A 22,488-nucleotide genomic window follows, 5' to 3' on the forward strand; every position below is an offset into this window, starting at 1 on the left:
CACGCATAAGTGAACTCATCCAGTTTTGTCTTTCTCCTTCTGACTTACTTCACTTTGCAAAATTCTCTCAGTTCTATTTATGTTGGTATGGCATGATATGACAATATTATATATTTTATTTTAAAATAAGATCAGTATTCCATTTGAATGTACACTACATGGTGTATATTCACTTACTTGTCATGGGCACTTAAGATGTTTCCATATTTTAGTTATTATAAATAATCATGGAATAAACAAAGGAGGGCATATAGTCCTTCTAACTAGATTTCCTGTATTTTTCAGGTAATGCCTAAAAAGGAAATTATCAAGTCATATGGTAGAAATATAAAGTTTTCAGAAACTTCCATGTTGTTACTTGAGACTGCATTCCCACATTCCCACAACTGTTTACCAAGAGCAATTTCTCTACACCTTTGTTAACAATTGTCATTTCTAGCCTATGACTTAAGTTGGTCTGACAAATGTGAGGTGGTACTTCATATTGGTTTTGAGTTCACATCCCTCATAATAAGTATTGATGAGCAATTGTATTTATGTCTGTTGACCATCTGTGTTTCTACTTTGGAGATCTATTTAGGTCTTTCTTTTACCAGTTTTTGATGGTTTGTTTATCTGGGTCTTTTTATTTGTTTGTATTTGGATTTATATGAGTCCTTTGCAGATTTTGGAAATTAGCCTCTTCTCATGCATATGATGTACAGATATTTTATTCCATTCAGGAGGAACTATTTTTTTTTAAATGATAGCTTCTTTTGCTATGCAAAATAAATTTTACATAGTCCAACTTGTTTATTTTGGTTCCCTTTCTTGCATCAACTAGTTTCCAAAGACATCACTGATGACAATGTCACTGAGTTTTTTGACTATGTTCATTTTATTCAGTAAATGAGGTAGTCATAGGAGAATTTAAAAATACCAGGTAACACATACAAGCTTTTAATTCATCTGAATAAACTCCTTTGTGTGCTGTGAGATAATTTAGTTTCTTACTTTTGCACATATCTGTCTATTTTTTCCCAGCACCATTTGTTAAATAAACTTTCTTCTCACATATTATCACCTTGACTCCCACATTTTATATTATTTCTCCATACACGTGTGGGTTTATACACAAGCAAAAATTATAGTATTAATCATCACAACTCTCCCCAAAAACAAAAGCTCAGGACCAGATGGTTTCACAAGTGATTTCTACCAAATATTCAAAGACCTATCTTGCTCAAAATCTTTAAATAAAATTGAGTAAAAAGGAGTAACTTCAAATATATTTTATAAACCCATCATCACTTTAGTACTAAAGCCAAAGACAGCATTTAAAGAAAACTACAAGCCAATTTCTCAAAAATATTAATAAAACCTTAGTAAGTTGAATACAATGCACTAAAAGGATTGTACATTAATAACTACATTATACATTAATAAAATACATTATTAGTCATGACCAAGTGGGGTTTATACCCCAAGTGGGGTTTATACACAAGTATGATTCAACATCTGAAAATCAATTGAAATAATTCACCATATAAGCAAAAAGAAAATATAACCAAATGACCATATTAATAGATGCCAAGAAAGATTTGATAAGACTCATTATAAATTTAAAATGAAAAACCTTTAAAATTTTTGGGCAAAATGGAACATATCCTAACATAATAAATGACATAAATTACAAACCACAGCTAGCATCATTATCAATGGTGCAATACTGAAAAAAAGCCTTTCCAATAAGATTTATTACACGACAAGAATTTCTACTCCCACCACTACTATTCAACACAGTATTAGAAGTTCAAGCTAGAACAATTAGGAAAGAGAAAAAAAAAAAATAAAAGGGATCCAAAAAGGGTAAGGAGTAAAGCAATCACTATTTACAAGTGACATGATAATATACAGAGAAAATCCTAAAGACTCCATATAAAAATTAACTAAAGCAAGAAACCAGTTCAGCAAAGTGGCAGGATATCAGTTTCCTTCCTATATGCAAGCAATAAGCTAGAAGAAGTAACTAAGAATGCCTTTCTATTTACATTTACACCAAGGCAAAAATAAATACCTCAGGGTAAACCTAACAAAGGAGGTGAATGACCCATAAATGGAAAACTATAAAGCATTAAAAAAAAAATAAATAGAAGACACAAAGACATGGAAAGGTATTCCTTATTCATGGATTAGAAGACTTAGCATTATCAAAATAGTCATCCTACTAAAGTAATTTATAGATTGAACCCAAGTTCAAAAACCCTGAGTAACCAAAACTTTCTAGACAAAAAATGAAGGGGTGTGTATCATGGTGGCATTACATTTCCATATTTCAAACTATGCATAAAGATATAATATATAAAACAGTGTGGTAATGCAACAAAAACAGGCAGACAGATCAGAGGCAGAGAATCAGTCGCTCTAAAGGAAGCACATACCTTCTATGTCCAGTTGTAGTCCTGGTAATCTTGAGCATGTTAAAAACCCTAAGGGCAGGCCCATTTTGAAGGACAGATATAGTCCAACATGACACAGGAAGAAGAGGCTATCCAGTACTTCAGTGAAGAGGGAGGTTGTGTAGGAGTACTGTCACTCATCAGTTCTCCCTGGACACATACCACATGAGGGTACCAGCCATTTTGCACCTGCAGTGGAAGCTAGCATTGTCGAGGAAGGACAGAAGGCTATTCTCTGGGTCTCATTTCATCTGTATAGCAAAGTGGGCTGTCCAACCTCACTTGGATGTGATCAAGGGGTAGAGGAGACAGTGGAAACAATGGAAGGGTGTGGAAATCTCCATTCTTCAATATAAAAGCATATAAGTGAAACCAGCCTTGGGTTAGGGGATGATTTCTTAAAAGACGAAAAAGAGCATTACAAGATATATTTATATCTATATCTACCTATATCTATATCTATCTATCTATCTATCTATCTATCTATCTATCTATCTATCTATCAATCTATCTATATTTTTGTATATATGTATAAAGTTATCTACATTTAAATTAAGAGGTTTTGGGCTTCAAAAGACGTGGTAACAGAAAAGAAAGCAACAAACTGGGAATGGAAAAATATAAATGCTAAACATATTTGAAAAATAATTTGCAACCAGGCATTTTTTTTGGAAAGCAAACCCAAGGGATTCTAAGAAGCGAGAAGCAACAGACACAAGCCAACCAATTAAATGCTAATATCTTTTCCTTCCTGGGAAAGGAACCAGGAGGAACAATACCTTTGTAAAAAGCCTAACTCATGTATTTACAAGGACACATGAACTAATGATAGCAACTTCACATGCACTATCAGTAAAAATTAATTCATGTTAATATAGATGCTAATTTACGTTTCCCATAGTTCTAGGAAAAACTAAGAATGAAATGATTTTAATTTCCAGCTATGAAAAAAGGTACAATCCACCAGAACCAGGTGTGTATGACCTAACTGACAAAGGTAGACAGTTAACCAAGGTGACTCCCAGTGGCCTAGGGTCTTCTTCCTCAGATACATGCCCAAAGGAAGCCCAGGTATGTGTACACCAAGGCCGGGATAAAGAATTTGTAGAAGAGTTGTTTGTAATAGCAAAAGTAACCCAAACTAACAAATGAACGGGAACAATACAAATGGTCATCTATTGCAGAGAGAATGGAGGAGCAAAATGGCAGGGTCCCCCTAGGCTAAAAGAAAACAGGGAACAGGAGAAGACTATGCACACACCCCAGAACCCTAAAACTATTATTCTTACAAATGCATGGAACTTTTTAATAAAATGTTCAAAAAACAGGCAAAGCTAGATAATGTCAGGTTAGGCTAAACCAGTGTTTCTCAATCTTTTTGTCACTGTCACTTCCCAAAGGAGTTTTTTGAAATATGTTTTCCTTAAAATACCAATCCCTGTGAAATTTTACTTCCACAGATATATTATTCATATATAGCTGTTCACATACTGTGTCTCCTTAGGACACTACATCAAGCTGTATAAAAATATTCATTTTAACTTGATTCATCCTCACTAAGGGCCAATTTTCACCCTCTTTGTGGACAACATGGCTCCCTCTGATCAGGCCCAAGTAAAATACTGAACTCACCTTGTGTCAAATTCCATACCATTCAGCGTGTTATACTGCTTTCAACTGCATAGGCAGGAGGAGACACTAGAGAGAAGGAGGGAGTGATTAGTACAGAATAAGAAATTGGAGAACCCATTGTAGAGGGGGAATGCTGTGAGCAGAGAAGGGAAGAGCTGATTCTAAGTGCCTGTGAGCTCTTCTGTACTCCTACATGTGGTACATTGTTTCATTGCAAATCTTTAAACTGAAGGGATGTTTAGACACTCTTGTTTGTATAAACCACTTTACATTTCTAAATGTAGTAAGATAATTTAGTAAGGTAATATTAAACAGTACACATTAGGTCCATGTTTTTATTTATGTTCAGAGGTAAGAAATATCTCTCAAATACACATTCCCTATGGGCTGTGTCATTGTGAGTAAATTCTTTACCACTTTGTTTTGGTCTCCCCATCTGTGAAAAGTGAAAATTAAAAAAAAAAAAAAAAGAAAAGAAAGAAAGAAAACATATACCACAGAGGTTACCATGAAGATGAAATTAATTGATGCCTGTAAGTGTGTGGCACAATACCTCACATGCTGAGCTGGGGCTCTCGGAGATACCTTCCTGTGGAGTTCATAGACTGCCGTGCTCCAGACCTGGGCACTCAGGAAGGAGAGCCCTATGATCTGCCCAAGCTAGGTGCTTGAGGCCCTCAGAGGCCAGACTAGCAAGGACTGTGTAGCTGCATTGCCCATCTGGAGTTCTGGGCAGCATTCTGTGCTGGGGGGCTGTTCTCTCAATCCAAACTGAAAAGATTGTCAAGAATAATTTTGTGAAATCTGGTCCCAGAATTACACTCATTTCTTCAGTCTTTGACTCTCTGAATCTCCCATGACTGGTGCTGTCCCTGAGCTGGCACAGAGAGGGGGAGAATCCTTACAATCTAATTATCTTTCTTTAAGAGACATCCTGGAATACCTCCCTGGTGGCAGAGCAGGTTAAAACACGGCACTAAAAAGCTAAAGCCACTTCAGCATGAGTTCAATCCCTGCCCTGGAGATGACCCGCATGGTGTGGCAGACCTCTCCTGACTTGCCTGCTGCTCCCCTCAGCAGTGTACTTCATCAGCCAGCTTGTTTTGCTCTCCACTTGATCTCTGGTGAATACTCTCACCACCCCTGCCCCTCTGTCCTCTGTCCTGTATCCCAGTTCTATATGCATAAAAAAAAAAAAAAAAAAGACAGAGAGAGAGACAGCCTGGAACCCTGAAAGTGGCTCTTTAGTGTCTTTGTTCTCCACCATAATTAAAAAAAAAAAAGCTGTGCATATTCTATAACTACAAAATCACGGAAAATTAATTAAAGAATTTCCAAATAAATGGGAAAATAGGCTGTATGAATTGATTGGAAAAATCAACATTGATGTCAATACTCAAATTCATCAAAAATTAATGAAGTCTTAATCAAAATTTCAGCAAGCTTTATGCAGAAATTGACGAGTTGATTTTAAAATGTGTATAGAAATGAAAAATACCTAAAATAGTAAAATACATATGCAAAAGGACTTCCACTAATTGATTTCACTTTCAGAAATTAACACAGTATGGTATGGATGAAAAGATAGACTTGTAGATAAAAAGAACAAAATAGAGAGTACCACACTTTGGCCAATTTAAAAAAAAAAAAAAAGGTCTCAAGGTAGCTCAGTGAAGAAAAGACATTTTTTTTTCAAAATTCATATTAAAAAATAAAGGAGAAAATAAGAACTTCAATCTTTACCTCACACCATGTTCAAAATCTAACTTGTAATGAATTTTAGGTGCATATGCATAAAACTCCTAAATAGACACAGGAAGCTTAGTAGCTGCAGTAGTTGTAAAGAGATGTTGGCAATATTTTTTCTGATTTTCTTTGGAAGAATAGGTTCCAAAAGTTGCCACAGTGACTGGGTGGTTATTAATAGAGCCAGAAACCACTAGGTAAGAACAGAGAAATGGGGGTGGGGGTTGGACTTTTAAAAGTATGCTTACCAAAAAATGCACTGGCATTCAACAAATCTGATGATGACTGGAAAAAGATTTTGCTGCTTAGAAACTCAGTTTCCAAGATATATAGCCTTTACTGACAGCAACAAGGATGGGTTTTGACAACCTATATAACTGGAAACTCCTTGCTATTCTTGCCTTTAAGAAGTACAGTCCCTTCCCCCAAAACCACCAAAACACAAAACACGATTCAAGAAAAGCTGGAATATACACACCCTGAGTGTGCTCCCAGGCAACAACAGTTTCCCCAAGAAAAAAATAAAGCCCCCCCAAAACGTTTTATGTTTTGCTTCAGCTTAAGCGGGTTTTAGCTTCTTGTTTGATGGTTCTTTCCTTTAGGAGATAAAGTTTAAAGTTTAATTTTCCTCCTCCCAAGTGGTGAACAGATTATATGACTTATCTCTAACCTATAAGGTACAGCAGAAGTGAGGGGATGTTATTTCCAAGACATATTATAGATGTGCAAATTTGAATATTTCTTAGTCATGGAAAAGTAGGAAACCCTGACATTTGTGATGACAGAAAAGCCTTGAATACATTATGCTTGGTGAAATAATACAGGTATAGGCACATAATGCAATGGTATCCCTGAGTGGGTAAATCTAAAAATAAAGGCAACAAAAATAAACCTGTAAGACTAATATGGGTTTTCCAAAAAGGAAGGTGAAAGGGATGGATAAAGCAGAACAATAGGACAATAATATGGTGAAGGTTGAAATTCGATTTATAGCAGTGAACTAAATGTAATATATGTGTGTGTTGATTTTAAATGATTCACATGCAATACTTGCATGATGTGAAAATATAATATTATTAAATACAATTTTAAGAAAGAATTAGACAAGTGTATGAGAGCATTTCTAACAGCTATTTCAAAACAAAAAGATTAAAATAAGAACGAAAGAACAAACAAAAGGAAGGAAGGAAGGGAAGGAAGGAAGACTCATAGTAACCAAAAGTAGAAAGGTAGTTACAGAGGCTGAGACTTGAAGAAACTGCAGACAAGTTGATCAAAGTGTGCAAACATTCAGCTATAAAATGAACACAATCTGAGGATCCAATGTCAGCCACGGTGATGACAGTTGAGGATACTACTAAAAATCTCAAACTTTTTATTCTGACAAATAAAAAGGAAAATATGCAAGATGATGGATTTTTTAATTAATGAGAGGGAGGTTCCTTTCACAAGCTATATGTACATCAAATCACTGTAATATGAACTTTAAGTCTCTTAAATCTTTATCAATTAGACTTCATTAAAGGCTAAATAATATAATTCAATTATATCTTTTAGAGTACAAATTGATATTCAATAAAAACATATTAATAAACTCGGAAGGTCATTTTTTGAAAGACAAATGACATTGATGGCAATTTTTGAAATTGCTGAAGAAAAAAAGTCAGTAAAGACTAAACATACACCATGATAGATCTTGTAGCCATTAAATATTATAAACGAATCATCCCGGGTTGGCGCAATGAGTCAAAGTGCAGCACTACAAAACTAGCCTCAGCTGGGCCAGGAATGTAACCACGTGGCGCGGCAGATCTCCCCTGAACTCTCCGCAATTTAATTCATCAATCTGTCTGTTCTGCTCCACAATTTGTCTCTGGTGAATCCTCTCACCGCCCCAGCACCTTTGGCCTGTACCCCAGCTTTTTATGATAAATAATAAGTCTTTAAAAATAGTATAAACATGTTATTAAAAACCGTTTCTATCAGCTTGAAAATAAGGAAGAAATGTAGATCATGAATGGCGTTGGGGAAATTTTTAATAAGTATGTTCCCTTCCCTCCTTCCAATTAAACCCCTAGGATCATGCCAGAAGCATATAATGTGTTCATATTTATGTAGATGGTACACAAGCGATCAAAATGAATAAAACAAGACTGCAGGAAAAAAAAAAAAAGCTAAATTTTGATGAATAGAAGTAAATTAGCCAATAATCAGCCAAGTCCAGCACAGAGTCAAGATATATCCATGAGAAATAGTTAAAGTACCAGAATTTTGACCAGAAAGGGCAGATTCCAGAAGTCAGATCATCAAAGTACCTCAAGGAAGTCAGAAAGCCAGATCATGGAAGCAGGTGTGATGATGGTGGTAGCCGAAGATTATAAACTGTTGCAGGTGGTGCCCCCTAGAGGCGTTTGCTGGTAGAATTTAGAGTGACCCCGGAGAATGTCTTAAGTGGGATGAACCAGTTGAAAAAGTATATAAGGGCGCTCTGTGCGTGCCCAAGAGGAGCTAGGAGCATGCGCGAGAGGAAGCTCTGGGAATGTAGAGAACAGACACACACAAGGGAAGCTGAATGGGAGCTTCACGGAGACTTGGAGGAGAGAGAAGCCGAGCTGTGGCCACACCAGTGCATCATGGGGATGGTTGCTGAGGGGTCCGGATAACCCCTGCAGGGCTTTGCAGAGTGGAGCTGTGTGGGTACCGGCCATATGGCAGAGGCCATCAAGTACAGCCTTGCCCAAATAGTCATTTTAGAAAAGTTTTGTTGGCCTGGAGGAGAAAGAGAGACCTGAAGAAACAGGCACCTTGCTGAAGTGTGGCCTGAAGAGGATGGGAGACCCAGAGTCAGGCATCCTGCTAAAGTGCATGAGTGAGACTGCTTGTCAGGTCCTTTGGCAGCTACAACACTTAGGTCCTGAGTATTGCTTGTTTGGTGCTGAGCTGGTGTATTTGTCTGTCCCAGGAGCATTTCCTGCTCTATTCTTTGTTGTCTCTGTGAATCAGATCCTGGGCTGTGTGGCTGTGCACACACAGTAGCAGGAAGATGCCGCCTAAGAAATGTAGCCTATTGTTCCAGAGAGGAGCTGCATGTCCTCAGTGGTGGGAAGACACCATCATTATAATGGCTTTTGTGCAGGACTGACAGTGCTGGACAAGACTTTGGGTAAAGTAAATGGCCATTATTTGCCTCAGCAACTCTTATTTCTCCTGGTTTATTGAATAAATCTCTTTGTTATTATTCTCTAAGCCTGAGCAGTCTTGCGATTGTTTATAAGTGAGAAACCCAGACAGTTACTGGTAACATATTTGGGCAGAGGGCCTTGGCCAGATAATGCCCCCTGACACCTGGTATGGGGTGTGGTGGCAGGCGGCTCAGAAGTGGTTGAAGCAGCCATTTGCAAATGGAATCCAGGAAAGCTGTGATTTAATCTAACGGTGTCCAATACCAGCTTTTCTGGTTGCCTGTGTAAAGTATGTGCCAAACCATGTTGGTCTCAGATAATAAAGTTCTAGTAAAGGTTAAACAAGATTCTGAAAGAGATGACTGCCTAGTTCTGAAGTTTACAGTTCAGAATTAGAACTTTAAACCTCACAACAGCAACAACAACAAAATCTAAGCACAACAGAGTCTCTGACATAGAAGCTCTAGAGCATTAGGCAGGGAGAGGACCTTGTGGTCTTGATTACATAGAAAAAGACAAAGGTTAACCTTATTTGTGGTTAAATCCCTGAACAGGTGCTAATGAAATTCCAAGATCTGATTACTAATGTGCCTTTGTCTTGAAGAGGCTAAGCAAAATTCCCTTTCACTAGAAGGGAAATGGGAACTGGTTGTGGGAATATGTGGGCAAGGAGAAAGTATGGGTGCTATTAAAGTGATCATGAGTCAGGGATCACTAGAGGATGGCGACATTGTGAACAAGGCAAGTAATTAGCTGAGGACAGCACTAATCAGGATACGGGGAATCTGAGGCAAGTTTAGTGTTAAGTATGCATGATCTACAATCTATAATTAGGAATGAAAAAACTGACTTGTAAAAAATACCCATGTTAACAAGAATGTAGTGTGCAAGAGCAGAGACATTGGTCATGGTGTGACTTAGAGTTTCTCTGACTTCTTTGCATAAGAACATGGAATGGTTGCCTCACAGAGTGCACCTCTATCTCTCTGCTTGGGAGTTAGGGTTGTTTAGAAAATGATCTCCTGTCTCTTCCCACCTTTCTTCTTCATTCTCAGCCAATTAACAGAACAGGGAGGGAGGGAGGAAGTCTTAATGCTTCCTTTAACCGGTGACTCAGGAACATGTCTTTGTACCATCACCCCCTCCTGTTTTTAATAAGGTCAGTAGTCGCCATTGATCCTTTTCAACTAGAATTTTGTATGTTTAAAAAAAGCTTAATTATGATCTTTTGAAGTGCCCAATTAAAGTTATAACGACATAATAAGAATCCTGAGATGTTCATATGCCCCAGGTTTCTTTACAAATTAAAGAAATAAATTTTTCTTAAGCATGGGGATAATTGTTCAGCAGACTCTGCATATTCCTTCTTCTTCATCTCTAGTTGCCTCAGTCATTTTCCTCCATCTGAAGCCCTCTTTGAACAACAACTACCTGATTATTTATTCATTATTTTATTTTATACAAGATGATTGACATTTTTTTAAAGATTTATTTATTTGTGCATACAGAACTGGGGTACAGGCCAGAGGCTCAAGGGGTGACGAGAGGCTTCACCAGAGACAGAGAGGGGTGCAGAACAGGCAGATTGACGAAGTACACTGCTGAGGGGAGCAGCGGGCGGGCCAGCAGAGGTCTTCCGGGCCATGTGGTCACCTCCGGGGCAGGCAGGGATCGAACTCATGCGGAAGCGGCTTTAGCTTCTCAGTGCTGTGCTTTAACCCGCTGTGCCACCAGGGAGGGCCGATGATTGACATTTTTTAAAGGAAGCAAGTAAAGAAAAATAAAAATCCAAATTCTATGTAATGTGCCAAGGTCTCCAGAGAAAAGATGATCGTGGTTGCCAGTCAGCTGATTCAAAAGTCCTACATGAGAGAAATCTGGAGCAACTATTCTCTTTAATATGGTTCACTCGGTCACCTTTCCAATGTGGTGTTTTAATCTTGAAGTACTTCGGGCACAAAATATATGTTTATATGAAACCTTTTGTCTAGTCAGACAAAGAGTGGGTTAATTTTACCAGACCAATGTCTGGTCCTCTCGAAATGTTTGACTTCCTGTGTCCACAGGTCATTTTTATGATCTCTACTATGGAATCTTCTTTATTTAAAGCCATACATTAAGTCCCTGAGATCAAATATTGTGTCATTCATACATCTGTTTATTTCTATATTCAGCTAAGTGCCCCTGCGTGCTGCATACGATCAGATGTTGGTGGGGGGGAGGCACAGTTCCTTTTTTTTTTTTTTTAAGATTTATTTATTTATGCATACAGAACTGGGGTATAGGCCAGAGATGCAGGGGCACTGAGAGGATTCACCAGAGACAGATTGGGGAGCAGAACAGGTAGATCAACGAAGCACACTGCTGAGGGGAGCAGCGGGTGGGTCAGGAGAGGTCTGCTGAGCCTTGTGGGTCACCTCTGGGGCAGGTGGGGATCAAACTCATGCAGAAGTGGCCTTAGTTTCTTAGTGCTGTGCTTTAACCCGCCACACCACCAGGGAGGGCCAGTTCTTACGGAAACCAAATGTGGTTCTTATCAGCATAGAATTATTTGTGTTGCAACCTCCTAGGGCCTTCTCCAGTGCAACCAGAAACCAACCCCCATGTGTGTAGGGCAGAGTGGGACAAAATAAAGACCCCTACAGGATAGGGGAGATAAATGGGAGATTTTACAGGGCTTTTTAAAATTTTAATTATTACTTTATCTCTTTGTATACTTATCTTCTGGTATTTATTTGTTTATTTATTTATTTTTATATCATTCTTCATTTTGGGCTTTTGGGCTGATTCCACATATTCCCTATTGTAAACAGAGCAGCAATGAACATGGGGGTGCAGGTGTCCTTTTGAATCAGTGTTTTTGTGACCTTTGGCTATATACCTAGGACTGGGATTGCTGGGTCATATGGAAACTCTATGTTTAGCCATTTGAGAAACCTCCAAACAGCTTTTTGTAGTGGTTTTAGCAACTTGCATTCCCACCAGCAGTGTAGGAGAGTCCCTTTCCTCCACATCCTTGCCAACATTTGTTGTTGCTAGTTGTTTTAATATGTGCCATTCTTACTGGGGTGAGGTTATATCTCATTGTGGTTTTAATTTGCATTTCCTTTATTACAATCGACGTTGAACATTTGTCATCTGCCTGCTGGCCATCTAAATTTCTTCTTTGGAGAAGTGTTTTGTAGCTTTTTTTGCCCATTTTTTTTATTTTGTTGTTGTTGTTGTTGTTGAGTTTAAACAGCAATTGATGTACCTTTATGATCAGTCCTTTGCCATTAGTATTGTGTGCAAATATTTTCTCCCAGTCAGTGGGTATCTTTGTGTAGTGTCTCTCTTGCTGAATGGAAGCTCTTTAACTTAATGTAGTTCCAGTTATTTATCCTTTCCAAGGCTTGTTTTATGGCCACAAGATCAGTTGGCTCCACCAATCTCCCAAATCTTTAGAAAAGCCTTAATTGGGTTAATGCAGATATTTTCAACATCATGATACTCAGGGTTATGTTCTTAGGTAGCTTTTGGGAAAAGGAAAGCCAAAAAGCTTATACTTACCATAGGTAAGGGGTTGAGAACCTCTAATTACCCAAGTTCAGCTCATAGATTAATCAGAGGTCATGCCTTTCAAATACTATCCAAAAACAAAACAGTATAAACTTCTGGGGAAAAAGATATTTGTGAAATTATCAGTTTAAAAAAAAAGTGTCTATGAAACTGAATATGTAGTTTAATGAGTGCATAGTCTCTAGTGTTTAGAAAGGCCAAGACTTTCTTGAGTTATAACTTAACTGAGGTCTGAAGATTAAGTGTGAGTTAACTTTTTAAAGAGAGCAGGGGGGCGGGATACAATTTGAAGGAGAACAAAAGCAAGTGAGAAGATTTAAGCATTCTTAATATGTTTATCCACAGAGCTGCTATTGAAAGTAATTGCTTATTGTACTGGAAAATATTTGATAGTTGTGTCTTCATCTATTAAAGGCAAGACTTTTAGGGATGAAATTTCCCCAGCCTCTTCTAACAACTAAATGTTTCCCTAAACTTTGATGTATACAGAAAGCTTTAAAATGGCTATTTAAAAGTTGCACTGTGAGGTAATTTATTGGGTAGTGGAGACGAGTTGGTATGATATGAACCTGAACAGAGTAGCAATGTCCATATCTTTCAGAGTCTTGGGTGACAAAGGGAATAAGACAGTTTTCCAGAAATTAGTTCCGGAGGCATTTGTCTTAAATATATGTACTGAATGACCATTCACCTAGCAACTAGATGACCCGGTCAGTGGGTTTTATTGACTCCTTAGCTTTGCTTCATCTCTGTGTTTGCATTTCCCTATTTGTTTACTCTGCCTCTTTATGATTCCTGGATCAGATATTTTTTTTGGACATAAATGAGAGCTTACAAAAATAAAGAGGCAAGTTTAAGTTCAGATGCAAGGCTAAGAACATAAAGAAACTAATACTTCAGGATTTGTGTGTGTGTGTGAGAGAGAGAGAGAGAGAGAGAGAGAGCTGATGTTCCAACTAATTGATTACAACTTCCTTATTTACTACCTAATAATATTATATAAAAACAATGGAAATTTGGTTTGAGAATGTTAATGGGGTGGGGTGGGTTAGTTGCAAGAAATATAATAGATCAGAAAGAGAACAGATTCAGAAATTTTATTTAGCAGGCTACTGTAACAGTACAGATGAAAAAGAATGTTAACTTAAAACTTGATTATAGCTAGATGTTGCAAAGTGAGAGTGGGAATACTGGAAATATGACCATATTTAATTGAGAGAATTATTTTGATTTTTCAGATTGGCTTTGAAATATACTAAAGAATATATCTTTCATTTGCATAACCATATTTTGAACACACAAAAAATGAGATAGGATTTAAAAATGTGGGTATAATCTGCATGTAAGTGGTGTATTAATCTGATAGTATCACCAAGTATTGCAAGATAGTTTGGCTTACACAAAATAATTTGTGTAAAAGTTCTAGAGGCTACAATTCCGAAACTGGATTCTTCTAAAGATTCTTTTTATTTTTTGTATTGTACATGTTTATCTTATTTCTTGTTTTTAGTCTTTTCCTCTATAGATACTGAGTCCTAATCCAATTTTCTTATAAGTACACCACTCATATGGAATTAGGGTCTAACCTGATGACCTCAGTTCTCTCATTTAGCTATTTAAAAACCCTATACCCAATTATGGTTTCATTCTAAGATACACTTTCTTTGTATTTTAACATAAACATATATAGGGACACAATTCAATACACAATAGATAGTAATCGAAGCTGAAGATTTGTAATATTTTCAATTGGAACAATGTGTAAAAAGAGTGATTCTAGGATTACCATATGAGAAAAACAACATTTACTACTCAGAGAAAAGAATGTGAAAGAAAGATCAATTCTTAGAGAGGTACCAGGGGAAATATAGATTATAGGGTATAGAAGGCAACAAAATTGAATGTCTTGACAAGAGGACATCTGTGAAGGTGTAGAACATTAAGGAAATCTAAGTAGAAATAGGAATGAATATATAATCTTATTTTCTGTATTATTAACTCAAAGTCAAAATGAATGACTAATATCTAGACATTCAGTAATTAATTATGCATTGCCACAAGGGTGTCTTTTTATTTATTTATTTATTTATTCGGTGGTAATGTTGGTTATAACATTATATAGGTTTCTAGGGTACAGCATTTTAATTTGATATCTGTATGTAGTACAGGGTGATCAATCATATTTGAGTCTTAAGGGAGATGAATGAAGACAAGGCAGGCAGGATATTATTGAATTGGCCAAACATAGCTGTGCAAACATGAAGAGTTTGCAATTCCAAAAATTGCCAAGTAAATTTGATAATTTCTCAGTGTTGAGATAATACATCTGGCAACATATCAAGGAGCCATGGAGATATTGCTCTAGAGAGCTATTGAAATGCTTTATGCATTGTACCCAAAAAGAAGTAACAACAGCAACAAAAAAATTAATGTGGATTACACATCGGGCCTTAATGTTGGTATCTCAAAATTGACCTTGATGGACTTGTTTATATATCACTAATACCAGAAAATTCTGTAAATCAGTATTTTTATGTTTCTTTTGTTTAGAGCTCTGGTTAACTAGAATTACTGAGATTACTCTCCAATTTCTTTAGATCCAGCATATTCCTTGATGTGGCACATGACACAGTTTGTCCCATGGTGATCTCTCTATCCTTCCTTTATGCCCTCCCTTCTCTCTGTCTTTGCCCCATAAGAATTACTTCATTTCTGGGGCTTTCTCTGGTGGTACAATGGGTTAAAGCATCACATTATAAAGTTCTCCGAAGCCAATGCAACGTGAGTGCAATCCCCGGCCAGGGAACAGACCCTCAGCAGTGTATTTCAACAGATGAATCTGTTCTTCTCCCCACTCTATCTTTGGTAAATTCTCTCACCTACCACATCTCTGGCCTGTGCCCCAGTTATGCAAACATAAATAATAAATCTTTTAAAAAATACTTCATTTCTGTTACTAGACCATATTATTTGAATTATTGCCATTTCTATGTGAAGGTCTGTAAATCCACACCATAGATCAGCTCTAACACATTCCATCCTTACAGGGAATCAACCTTAACTGCCCCCCCACCCTCAGAGACATTATTTGTTGATACAAGTTCGCATTTTCCCTGGTGCAGGAGTCTGGTTGCCCAGCCATATAGTTTATGTGAACATGACTATTTGGAATATGGTCCATTGCCTGAAAGCTAGAGGACAAGAGAGCCTGGAGATGCCTTTAAGAGAAGAAGGTTAGCATATTAATAACTGACATTTATTTAATACTTAGATGTAGCAGTTATTATTCCATGGAATTTACACACATTAGCACACTCAATCCTTATAATTCCATGAGAGAGATATTAACAACTTTATTTTATAGATCCAGTTTTGAAGCCCACAGAATTGACACAGCTGGTAATGAACAGAACCAGGACTTGTGCTCTGAGCTTCTACCAGTGTCCCTGGCACAGTTAGACATTCATTAATATTTATTGAACACAAGGCCAGATGTGTGGCTCAGATTCCCTTGACTGTTCTTCTTTGCAGCAATTTTGGGAGTATATTTTCTAAAGGATAATTTTCATAAAATCAATTCCAAATCTGTTTGTCACTTGAATCTGATCCATTAAAAGATGAAATTTGATAGAAGAAAGAGGAAATAAATTATATGAGACTGTGATAAAAAAAAGAAAATAACATATAAACAGATACAGAGCGAGAGACAAAGAGCTATTTCTCAGATATTCATTTATTTATCCTAGGTTGCTTATTACTGTTATACCTTCCTTTTCGTACCATACGTTCATAAAGATTAAAATTCAGTTTTCTGGCTATGAAAATATGATGATATTGAGCCAGTTCTCAAGGAATGCTGGGCAACTGCTACCAGGAGCCACAAGATGCAACATGAAGATCTGAACTACTGATATGCTTCATAATTTTGAAATATAAAAAGAAATAATCATTTTTCAGTCACTCTGCTGGTCTTCCTCCAAGAAAGAGAGTCTCAGTGTCAGAAAGCTTCTCCTTCTGTGCCAACGTATGTTCCCCTTTCAAGTTAGTCTGAGGGCCTGTGAATTAGAGGCTGGGTGATATCAGAAGCCCCAACCCTGTCCCCAACTTCCTAGGACCTAGGATAACTTTCTTGCTTCTGGTTCTCATGTTCCCAACTCTAATGGACTTTAAGGAGAGATGATGAGATAATGAGCAGATTCCCTTCCAATTTAAGATTTTATAACACAGGGTGTACATGCTGCCCAAGCTGAAGCATTTATTTGCTCTGTATGAGCAATTTTACTACTATGACCTAAAAAGTCTTGAAAATAACTGAGGAATATCTTCACCATGACAACCATTGATTTCAGTGAAGTTGATGGGCTGTTTTTTTTTTTGTTTTTTTTTTTTTAATGTCAAGTGTATTTAGGATGCTTTAGACATTAGATGATGGTCAGAGTAGACATAAACATTGACCACTTGCCTTTGTTCTCTAGGATCCCTGGTGCTTAACAGTACTACTTGTGAACGTTTCTTCAGTGTCTTGTAAGAAAAATATCTATCCTTTTTTGCTTCTAGTCTTACCCTTCCTTTTCCCAAGCTATGAGAAACAATCCTAGTATCCACAGTTATCTCATGTATAATGCCATCTTTGCTGATAACAAAACTTTTCTCTCCTAATTAGGGCAGCCTAACATGTACATTAAAAATAAAATACAAAATAACCAAGATGTTCAAGCAATAGAGAGCCAAATAAATAGCCAGTCACTGTGTCCTTATTTAATGTGAGCTGATTATATACCATGTTAAAATGCTTAGAGGACCATGGGACTATTTCTGCTTTTTTTTTTTTTTTTTTTTTTACTCTAACCATTTTCTCTCATTTAGTTATAAATGTGCTATTTTCAGAAATTAGCAAAAAAGTGATGCCCTTGCACTTCTTTCAAACCTGTTCCCTAGTCTCTTTTATTCAAGTTTGGCTGGAAGATATACAAGGGCTTAGGAAACGCACACACAGTATGAACATTAGAGATGATTCCTCAAGGGCCACACACTATGTTTATCTGTTACCTGTGCATTTACTTGATGTGACCTTTATTCAGTTGTTTCTAGATTCTGTCCTGATGTTGATGAGAAATACTACTATACATGTGCTTCATAGAATCGAGGGAATCTTTCTGTCCTGATGTTGATGAGAAATACTACTATACATGTGCTTCATAGAATCGAGGGAATCTTTTGATCACTGGGTACTTCCTCCTCCTCACTAGAGCCTACTTATTGAACTCCAAGTCTTCAATGTATATTTGTATATTTCTTTCATTCTCTCACCCACCCATCCCCCTGCTTTCCCACCCCACACACTTCCACTTTTACCACAATTTCCGCCACTTCCTCTGATCTCTTTCTACTTTCTTTCTCTTTTTATCCTATGGCTTCTTTTATCTATCATTCATCTCTTTCCTTGAGGGCAACTCACACAAATAATTCATGTAGGAGTCACACCATTTGGAAAATAATCTTGCTTTTTTTTTTTTTTTTTAATAGGGCCCTTTCTGGTGGTACATTGGGTTAGAGTGCAGCACTATGAAGAGATCCACAACCACTGCAGCCAAGTTTGATCCCTGGCAGGGAGATGAGCCATGTGGCATGGCAGACCTCTCCTGACCTGCCCACTGCTCCCGTCAGCAGTGTACTTCAGTATATCTGTCTGTTCTGATTCCCACTCTGTCTCTGATGAATCCTCTTACCTCCTCATATCCCTGGACTGTACCCAGTTCTTGTATGCATAAATATATATCATGTATAATACCATCTTTGTTATATATATATATATATATATATATATATATATATATATATATATATATATATATATATATATATATATATATATATATATGATTTTTGATCTTCAAATTAATTCTCTTTTGTGAACGAAAGTTGGAGTCTTAAAATGCCTTGGAATCCCTTAGGATGTAGGGTGGCATTTATTGCTTTATATTTTCTAAGTATAAACAACAGTTGCAGATTTATTCTCCACAATGTTCTCCTTACCATCATGGGGACTTTTTCTCCTTCTAATTCATTTTGAACCAAATGTGAGAAAAAAAAAAAAACTATATGTAAATGTCCAACATGTTTTTCCATTAAGTGTTGTCAGTCAAAAAAATAATTATCAGTAAACTTGCCCTTGGTATAAAAATGAATTCACAGATTGGCAAGTAAACTTTTTATTCTGTCTTTAGATTGACTTCTTTCCATGGACCATCTTCACCAATGATAAATTCTATATGTTAAAGCAAAAAACAATAAACTGGCCAGGTTAGATTTCAACCTAGATTATCTATATATTTTATAGACATTTGTGTTATAAATGCTTTAAACAGCTGATTGGCAGACACATGCTCAACTCAGCATCCTACTGAGATATATGATAGACAGTTTTGGGCCTTTATCAGTCATCTAAATGCCAGTTGCAGACTTAGTGAAAATTCTCTCGCCTTATATTCATATCTCCATCATTTTGTAACAACAACAAAAATCTCCCCAGACTAAAAATGACAAATAAGTGGAATTTAACTCTAACTCACTTTTGTTCTCTCTTACATTTATCTCGGTCCTCATGATTCACAATAAAATGGTTCCACCTACATTCTTAGAAGTTTGGAGAATTGTGTTACATTCCTAACAAAGTTATCTTGTCCCTCTGAGATGGACAGTGGCATCAGAAACAAGCATCTACTGATTAATGAGAAAAAAAAATAAACATTTTAACTCATTTCACCTAGAATATCCAGTATTTTCATGGACCAAGCAAATTGAACCCCTGTACTCTGTAACCTCCCTCTGATCTTTATATTTACTATAACTCCAGCATCCCCACTATTTGAAGAGCCAACCAACTCTCTTGAAAGATATCTCAAATTCCTCATGGTTCAATGTCTGACCTTCTGGGTGAGAGTGAAAAATTCGGGTTAGTCTTTTGCAACCTGACCAAGACGCAAGTTTCATGTAAGGCTTAAAAATTTGCAGACCCTTGGATAATTGGGTCCCTTCAAATGTATATCAACCTTGATTATCCAAGAGTAGGGTGCAGTTATATATATATATATATATATATATATATATATATATGTGTATGATCTTAAATAAATTATTTAATGCACACTAATCTTTAGAACTGTACCTCTAATAGATTCCAAACAATTAGATTAAGATATATAAATAAACTGGGCATGGCCTGTGCTAAACTAGCCAGACAAACATTATGATAGAGTTGCAAGCAAAATTATGCAAGTCACAAAAAGACCCATATATAAAAATCAATGCTCAGAAGTAATACATAACCCAATAATGCAAAGAAAGAAGGAATTATCCAAGCCAAATGAAATAAAATATATTTCAAAAAACTGAAAGTTGAAAAGGAAGATAGGGACAGATGTTAATGGTTGAATTTGACAGAAGCAGTTCCTGATGTAAAGACTCAAATTCAAATTATTATCCTCTGTAGTTATTATGGATAAAAATGAGGCTTAAAAATATCTTCTTAATTGGGAAGAAGAATAGCCATCACTCATGTGTGATTATCCAGTAGCTGACAATGATCAGAGGATATGAAAGACAATGCTTGTGGAGGTTATTCTGTGAAAACAACCACCTATCATGGATCTCACAAGATACCATGTTTTCACTGGGTTTCCAGGAGTGCTGATGAGAGATGCTACCAAAGGCATCATGAAAGAGAAAACTTAATTTTTGATGGACTCCATTGGATACTAACCTCAACAAATTTTACTTCACTGTGTAGCTTTTTTTGGAAATAGATATTCCTTGAACAGCCTCACACAAATAATTTAATGAATCAAGTATATATCCTTCAAGTACTTATTGTGAAAAGTAGCATTATGCCCCTGGCTTTTGATAGGGTTGCCTTCTCCCATCATGATGAATTAATTTCAGGAAGGAGTTCCTTGCTTGCACAGATAGTATGCAGTCTGTTATCACTCAAATTTTATCTTTTACAAATGAACAAATAATTGCATCAGGAAGGTGAGTACTAAGGCAGCTGATTCTGGGGGAAAGTGAATGAAAAGCTGCAAGATGACTATAAACTCTTGTTTTATTTTTTTCCTTTGCTGCTAACTTGGAATGTGGCTATGAAGGAAGGTGCTGCATTCTCTCTGGCTCTAGGTCTCTCATGGGTAGTCAAAGATAATGAAGTACATTATTTACATAGTTCCATCATTAGACCTGTTAAATACATGTATTCTAAGAATAATATACTTTTTTTAATTTGCTGTAAAATATGATGTAAAAACTGGAGTCCATATAAGAGAATAACTAGGGGAAGAGTTGACGAACTGTATCTGTTGTCTGCTTTCAGAGATTACAGGATGAAATTTACTTGCCCTCAAGACCAGGGGTGTACTGGAAAACAAAAATGTAATGATAGAATACATTGGGCAGCTTTTGTGGAAAGCAATTTCAAGGAAGTGCATAGAAAATCTTTAAATAGTGTCAATGTTGCAATCAGCAATCCTCAATAAATTATCACATGTGAATATAAAATATAAACACAAAACTCGAATAAGTTATTAGAAGAGGAAAACTTGAAATAACCTAGCTATCCAGTAATTTCAAAAGTATTACTTAAGTGTCATATTACTATAATAGACTATTTTGCTTCTATTTAAAATTTGTTTGCAAACTGTTTTATGACCTCACAAATAAAATCATGCATACAGAAAGTTCAGTTTACAATTTGACCCCATGTATTGTGAACTTTATGTGTGAGTGGATATGTGTCTGTAGAGATCCAGAATGAAGGAGTTTTGTTGTCTACCTTAGCATTTTTCCTGCATTTTAATAATCATAACTACTTTACAAGTTTACACTCAGAAAAAATGTCAACAGCTTTGCAATCCATGTTCAAATTATTTCCTGCAGGGGCCCCATGCCTGGGCCTGCAACTTGCCTTGACTAATGGAAGAGAGCAGAAGTGGTTAATGCCATTGCTGAAGGACCCCTGAGAGTCTCCATGTGTTTCTTCTGCCTCCATTCCCTCAGACCTCTCACAGGTGCTTCTCCTTCAGCCTGTATTTCAGTACAAACAGATATAAGAAGAGTTACAGAAAAACTCACAATTGCAAATGCTTGGCATAATGAGCATCTATTTTCATAGAATCAAATCATAGAGAATTGGGGATTGTTGTTACCATAGAAAAAGAGAGGGCCCTCCCTGGTGGCGCAGCGGGTTAAAGCACTGTACTAAGAAGCTAAAGCCACTTCTGCATGAATTTGATCCCCTCCTGCCCCGGAGGTGACCACATGGCGTGGCAGACCTCTCCTGACCCACCCCCTCCTCCCCTCAGCAGTGTACTTCATCAATCTGCCTGTTCTGTTCCCCACTCTGTCTCTGGTGAAGCCTCTCACCGCCCCTGTACCTCTGGCCTGTACCCCAGTTCTGTATGCACAAATAAATAAATATAAAAAAAAAAGAAAGAGAACTTCAATATATGGGTTATGTTTCATTGTATTTTTTTTTTAATTGAAGCACCATTTTGTTTTACATACTTATTAGTGTTTATACATTTGGGGTTTCTACTTTATAAATTTTCAGTTTCAGAGAATAGTTGAATAGTTAAGTGACTAACTAGATGGTTATCTTAATAAAATAAATGTATTAATGATCACAGAGATCCAAATAATAGAGACAGTTTCAAATGCCCCATAAGTAACATTTTTTTTTAAGATTTATTTATTTATGCATAGAATAGCTGGAGTTCAGGCCAGAGGTGTGGGGTGGGGGAATGGACTCACCAGAGACAGAGTAGGGAACAGAATAGATGGATCTAATTAAGTACACTGCTGAGGGGAGCCATGGGCAGATCAGGAGAGGTCTGCCATGACATGTGGATCGACTTCCTGGGCAGTTGGAATCAAACTTGTGC

Source organism: Condylura cristata, unplaced genomic scaffold, assembly GCF_000260355.1.
Source record: "Condylura cristata isolate star-nosed mole 26May11 unplaced genomic scaffold, ConCri1.0 scaffold00002, whole genome shotgun sequence".
Taxonomy (NCBI): Eukaryota; Metazoa; Chordata; class Mammalia; order Eulipotyphla; family Talpidae; genus Condylura; species Condylura cristata.